Here is a 7219-nt window from a genome sequence, read left to right on the forward strand (position 1 = left end):
GAAAGGGCACAAAATATTATTTCCTGGGATGGGATGGGGAAGATGAGGAGGACCAGACTAGTAGATGGTAGGAGGACGATGAGAAGGATACTTCACTTTACAGCCCTCCAGACCAAGATCAGGACAGGCCGGCTACAGGTACATTGGTCTTCTTCTAAAATTTTTATGTGTGTACAATTATTGCAGGGTATCATTTAATAGTTGACGGATGGGAATTCTAAAGGAACAGATAACCAAAGTATTTATAGGTAACTGCGACTAAGATGTTTTTATTACCACTAGGAACCCCGGGATTAGGAAGGAAATTAGTCGCGTGTGTGGCTTGTTGTTATGGAAAATTTTTTTAGGTATTGGAAGTTACAAAGGTTATGATAGCATTTATCCAACTAGGCGAATAAGGGACCTTTCCGACTTTGAGGGAAATGCAGTATAGAGTTTTATCTGGGTTTCCCATTAGAACTTCGAAGTGTTTACTTAAGATATGTGACAAAAGGCCGTGTAGCAAGACGAATGTGATTCTTACAAGTAGGGGTACTTTGATTTTTCAGACGGAGGTGGTGAAAGTTATTTGACGACAAAAGGGAAAGGGAGTAGGTATTCGAGTGGAGACTAGTATTTAAGCTCATATTGCCATAATTTCATAATCAAGGACTTAGAAAATATGCTAAGAAGTCCTATAGACTCAGACATATGAGAAATATGACAAATTAGAATAGCTGAAGAAAATTAGAAGCATATGGGACTTACAGTTAGAATTTTAAACGATTGTGAGGTAAGAGACGGGCTAGCTAGGAGGAGAGAGGGATGTATTTAAGCTATAGATTCAGGACAATTTTAAATAGCATTGTGGATACTTCGTAGGTGAAGTATTAGTAAGCGATGTAAACGATAACTCTTGCGTGGTCACATTAATCGGCATACGTGCTTTTATGATTGATATTGTGATATGTCAAAGGTATTGGTTGAACGGGGTATTGAAGTTAAGGTAGAAAATGTTACGAGGCAAATTGACATTGTCTGTTTCAAATATTGAGGTTGGAAAATCATGATGCAATGACATCAAGGAAAGGAAGGAATTATATGTACAAGAGTAAGACGATGACGAGGTCATGAAAAGAAGAAGCATGAGTAAGGGAAGTATGTCGCTAGTAAGGGTTAAGTGAAATTCTTGAGAAGAGGATTAAGGCGATAGTAAAGGCGAAAAGCCATTTGGGTAATTCTTAAGGTATGTAAGCAGAAATGAGGGAAGATGGCAAAAATGTGGCAAAGGACAAATGCAAATATTTGAGAGCAGATCAGGATAAATATGGGACCATATTGATACATTTACCTAAAGGGACGGACAAACCCCTCCCCAAGAGGACCTCGAAAATGGAACAGATGCGTAATTCTAATAGAGTATTTTACAAAATCTGGGGCCAATATGGTAGAATGGCAAAGTTGAGAAGAGCGCTTTATGAGCGAGGAAAGTTAAGCAAGGTTCTAAGGGCGAAAGTAAGAAGGTGGACTAATGGATTGAGCAGAGAAAGTTATGCAACCATCAAAGAGAAGAGGGTATAACCGGAGATAAAAGCCATAGTAAGAAGTACAGACATTTGATCATAAAAGAAATAGGAAGAATGTACGAAGGGTGTGCATGAATACAGATAAGTTGTAACACCTCAAGAATTTGACGAACGAAGAAGAAAAAAAGAGTACGCTTTATGAACGTTTCATGATAAGCACCAGAGTTGGTAAAAAAAAACAATTTAAAGGACTATGGTGCAGAACTGTGATGCAAAAGGATAAATCGTGGGAATGAATAGTATAGCATAGATGTAAATTGGGACATTAGAGTAAGAAGAATCTCAAGGATCTTAATAATGAAGATTACGGCTGAAGGAGTATTGTATAAAGACCCCGACAAACTTGATGTCACCATCTATTCGTTGGCCTAAAGGATTAATAGTCACAAAAGGAAAAAGTGGCTTGAAGTGTATCTAATATATGTAGACTTTTGACTCAGTATGAAAGTTCAGCTAATGGAAGGGGAATGACTAAAGACCAGGCAATGAAAGGAAATTTTAGTATAAGAGGAGAAGAAGATTTTAACAAAGGGGAATAACTATAGAATGATGTGATTAAGTGAGATTTTATCCTAATCTTATGATTACGATTTAATTATGTTAAGATCTGAGGAAAGGAAATTCGGGAAAAAGTTCAATAAGAGATATCTTGGGTTGTAAGTCAGCTTATGTAGTGATTGTTAATAAGTTACGAAGGTGGTTTTACTACGGGAGGTAATAATAATGAGGAAGTGTCGTATGCAAGCGCATAAGGTTAAGGAGTCCGGCTAAGAAGTAAAAAAGACATGATATGCTATATATAAAATCGACCAGTACTAAGAGGGATGAATGAAGGCCACAGACAAAGGAAAGAATGAAACAAGTTAAATTCACTGCATGACGGGGAACCTTGGTTAATCTTCAGCAAACCTCCCAAATTCACCCCAATTTACTAGCTGGATTAAGTATTAGAAAACCTTAAGAGTTATTGAAAGAAAGGAACAGTTAAAGAAAAGATTCAAGATATTCTTGATAAAGCACCGTTAGCCAGCCCGAACGTGATAAGTCCAATCAAGGGAAGAAAGGATTAAGCAAAGAATTTTTGTGTTGCAGTAGCTGAAAGATGAAATACCGCGGGAATTGATTCGACTACCGTAAGAGAGCAAAGAATGCTGTAATACGACCAGTTTTGAGATTTATCTTAGGGAAAAGAAAAAAACAATGAGTTAACCCCAACAAAACAGAGGTCGAGGATATTTGTGAAGCGTAAGAAGGATACAGGAGATCGAAAAGAACAAGAATTCCTGAATAAAGTGAAGATGGGATCAGAAACTGGACAAAAGTATGTATCAGGGAAAAAGAGCATATAAGAATGTAAACAATGGAGGTGAAGAGATAACGAGAATGATTAAACGTGAAGAGTTAGAAAAAGAGATGACCTGGAGCACGAGCATAAATTTTACCACAGTGTAATATTGTTGTGTTTTGTATTTGTAAAAACTTGTAAAACTCAGATATATATTGGAACTTGTGGTTTGAATTAGCCATCGTAGGACAACGGTACTTATGCCATTTAGTCGACTTTAGGTCCTAAAACAAATTTTCAAAACCCACTTAGTATAAATAAATTCTCAAAGTCTAAAAATGGATAACTGTTTTCTTTAATACAAGTTTAACACGGACAAATAGGAAAGCAAGATTTCAAGAATTTTTACATTTCTTAAAACGAGATCAGATTAAATTTTTGAAACCCAAAGGCATGGCCTTTTGAAAAAAATTAAATTTTAAACCCCAATAAATAAATATTTTGGGCTGAGTCCAACAAATGAGAAATCATGATGTATGGCTGACATTTTCCTGAAAATAATGAATATTATGAGAAGCCCAGTTCTAACCAAAATTTTTAGAAAAGAAGTACAACTATGAAAAGAAATTTGATCCAAGACCAAAACAAAAAAATACAACTTTTTAAGAGGTTATGGATCGTCTTATACACATAAATAACAAGGAAAAATTGTTTCATAAAATTGAGTTCATAAGAATTCGTAAATACAAGGGTTTAGAGTAAGGCGTTCTAAATGAGTTAAACGGACTGACCCGAACCAAGTATGAGACTAAGCATGAAAGATACTTAACTTATAAATCAAAACGATTTTTGATACACTATCCTTATATATAAAAGGAAATTATTTGTATCCGGATATTATAAATCCGAACCTAAATACCCTATATATAAAGGGGATATATTCAATTCTTTTCAAAATGATATGCAAATGACAGATTTGATAAATGCGGGAATAAAAACTAAATAAATAGTTCATCCAAATACTCATACATTGGAATTCAAAGGTCAACCGTATAGTACGGGTCCTTAATACTAGGGTGCCTAACAGCTTCCCTAGGGGATCACCAGAACCCTTACCTAGAACTTTGGATTACGAAGGCATTTTCACTGTATATGAATAAATCCTTCACCACTGGTTTTCCTAATTTCTAATTTCCTAAAAATTAGGTGGCGACTCTTTTAAAAAAAAGTCCAAAACAGCACCAACAAGTTCGAAGTAGCTTTCCGAGCGCTAACCCCGCACGCGAAATGTGAACCGTAACAGTCACGACTCTAGATGTCACGACCCAAAATCCCATTTTTCCCATGAGGTCACCTACCGTAAACCCGTAGGCGAACCCCAAGTCAAACCAACCCAATTAATAAAGTAAATGCAGAAAAAGTAAAGGAAACACTCAAAGTACTGCAATGGTCTTAATGACTTAATTATAAACATGTCTAAGTCAAACACCTTCCCAAGACCTAGAAATCATAAATGCAAGAGCTTTCTAAGATATGATTACAAGTCATAAACTTTATTACAACACTGTATGAAATAAATGAATACATAAATTAAAGGTAGGATGGAATCCGGTGCCGCGAAAAACATCAGCAGCTCACCCTGGACTCCAAGATAGCGCGCTCCAACGGTCAACCAAACCTCAATACACAACTCACGCTCGGATCTGTACATGCACACAAAAGGTATAGCAAGTGTAGAGTGAGTACGGGAAGCATGTGTACCTAGCAATATCGTTGCCCGATCCCAAGCTATAGTGATGGCGAGGGTTGGTACTTCTGATACTTCTCTTCTTGCTTAGTTGGTTAAAACATACAATTTATAAGTGCTTCAACCATTTAAGTAAAGATTCTACAACCACACCAAGTCATAAAGTCCATTACTTTTCAGGGATCATCACAAAGTTTCTAACTTTACCTCAATTAGTATAAGTATAGCAATAAAGTTCTAGCCTTTACCTAAATCGGGCATCTAACCGACAAAGATTCCACCTTTTTATCAAATTAAGCAATTTTATTCATAAAGATTCGACCGTTACACAATTTAAGGCAATATTTTAATAAAGATTCAGTTTCATATCTTTTAGAACAAGTATCGTCATAAAAGTTCAATCTTTCCATCCTTTAAGTTAAGGAAACTCATAAAGATTTTATCTTTCTTCCTTTTTAAGAGAGTAAAACCATAAAGATTCCATCCTTAGATTATTTAATCACATATGACATGAAACCACATCCACAAGTATAAATGATATACAATGCAAGTGAAATGTACGCTATGCAATGGCCATTTGCACCCGGTATATGCACGCTCCTGCAGTAGGTATCACGTCACGCATGGGGGACTCATGAGGTCCACATACTCACCGAAATCATCACTCCATCTGTGTACCATATCCAATATCTGGCCTCGAAGGCCCCTTTCCAGTACTTCATCAATCAGATTCCAATTATATTATGGATGCATGTAATGGATTTGCGTACACCATGCAAATGCATACTACTGATTCAATTTATCAAGACAAGTCCTTTTCCATAACTTAGATGAGATGTGGAGTGATGAATGCAAGATAATTCATACAATCACAAGTATCAACCAATCATGGCTATCATAGCCCAAGTAAGCTAAAGCCATACCAACCTAAATGGATTTAAAACACCATCTCCAAGGCCCAAAAGATAAACACATAGTCTCTGTCACAATTACGATACTTTTATATTTTAATTACCCATACAAATAAACTAGTCCCCGCACAAGTGCTCGTCATCTCACGAGTATGGGACCCTCAATTCCCCATTACGCCTTTTAATTTAATTAACAAACACAAAACACTACATAAAGGGTCTAGTAAGTCTCAACTTGCCTTAGATTTGAAGTCTCATAGCTCACGAACGGATTTCCCTTCGTCAATACCCTCGCAAACGATCCCAATCTCGATTTGAGTGAAGATTAAGCCTTCCGAAAGCTCTATGTAACGACCCGTTTGGTCGTTATAGTTCTTTTGGCACTTTCGCCCACTCACGAGCATTGATTAGCTCCCTTTTGACCCGAGGGGATCGTTGACATGCTTTTCAAGGTGTCTAGACTAGATTCGGGCAACTTTGAAAAAAATATAGACTTGAAGTGAAAAAGGGTTGACCCGAGGTTGACTTTTGGGCAAACGAACCTTTTTCAAAATTTTGTCAATTCTGAGAGGTCTGGATAGTCGTTAACTCGCGCGCGTTTGGTTAAAGTTCCCCGATGCACTCGGATGCATTTTTAGATGTTGGCTGGGAAATGGGAATTAAGGCATCGGTGGTTGACTCGATCAATGAGACCTCCGTTGGAAATTTTAAGGCTACAGGTGCGTTCGTAACGCATTTTTATGTGGGACTATGTATCTGGTATAAGAGCAGATGGTCTCGGGAGTTAGTCAAAAATTCGGAACAAAGGAAAATATTGGGCTAAAGTTTCTGTTGTCTGGTGCCCGCTTTGGCGGCAAGACCCGGCACGCAACGGCGGCAGACTACTGGGTACCGGACTCACACTGGCGGTACAAGCCATTTAGGCTTAACAACTAAAGCGGTCAGGTGGCGGCAGCCAAGGCGAGTCACGGTACGGCGTAGCCGACGGTGACAAAAGTGTAAATCCATTAAATGACTCTTAGACCCTCATTATTTCATATCTCGATAGTGGAACTTGAAAAAGATGTTCTTGGAGACAAATTTAAGGAATTCTTGGAGGTAAAACTTTGGCTAATCCTTTACTCCTCTTTAATCACAATCATCTTAGATTTTTCCCTTCCCTTTTCAATCCCTTAGAAATGGAATTTGAAAGAGGGTTTTGGGCGATATTTCTCTAAGATTATACTTGATAAATTGATGATTGTTAAAATGTGATGAATCAAAGCTTCGTAAGCCCATATCTTCCACTTTTAACGTTGAATTTCGAATTTGGAAAATTAGGGTTCACACCCAATTTGGGGGTTTTTACTTGAAATCAGATTTTGGATAATTCTTGAGTTAAATCAACAATTAATGACTGGGTTATGATTACCTAGGATTCAATTTGGTATTTTACCCGCGAATTTCCCGTTTTGCCCTTGTGGGCCCGCTTCCCCAATTTCTAGGTTTAAAATGGATCTAATTGATATCGTAGCAATATTAGTATCATTATCTATGATTTTTAATATAGAATTCGATTATTCTTAGACGACTTTTGTTCTGAGCTTCAGAGGAAGGGCAAGGCGATAGAGTGACTTGTTGGTGTTGCGTTCGACAAATGCGAGGGTTATGGTTAATTTCAGCGAGATCTGCGACAGAGAATCACATATTTAAAAATAATGTCGGACAACAT

The sequence above is a fragment of the Lycium ferocissimum genome, chromosome 5, assembly GCF_029784015.1.
Source record: "Lycium ferocissimum isolate CSIRO_LF1 chromosome 5, AGI_CSIRO_Lferr_CH_V1, whole genome shotgun sequence".
Taxonomy (NCBI): domain Eukaryota; kingdom Viridiplantae; phylum Streptophyta; class Magnoliopsida; order Solanales; family Solanaceae; genus Lycium; species Lycium ferocissimum.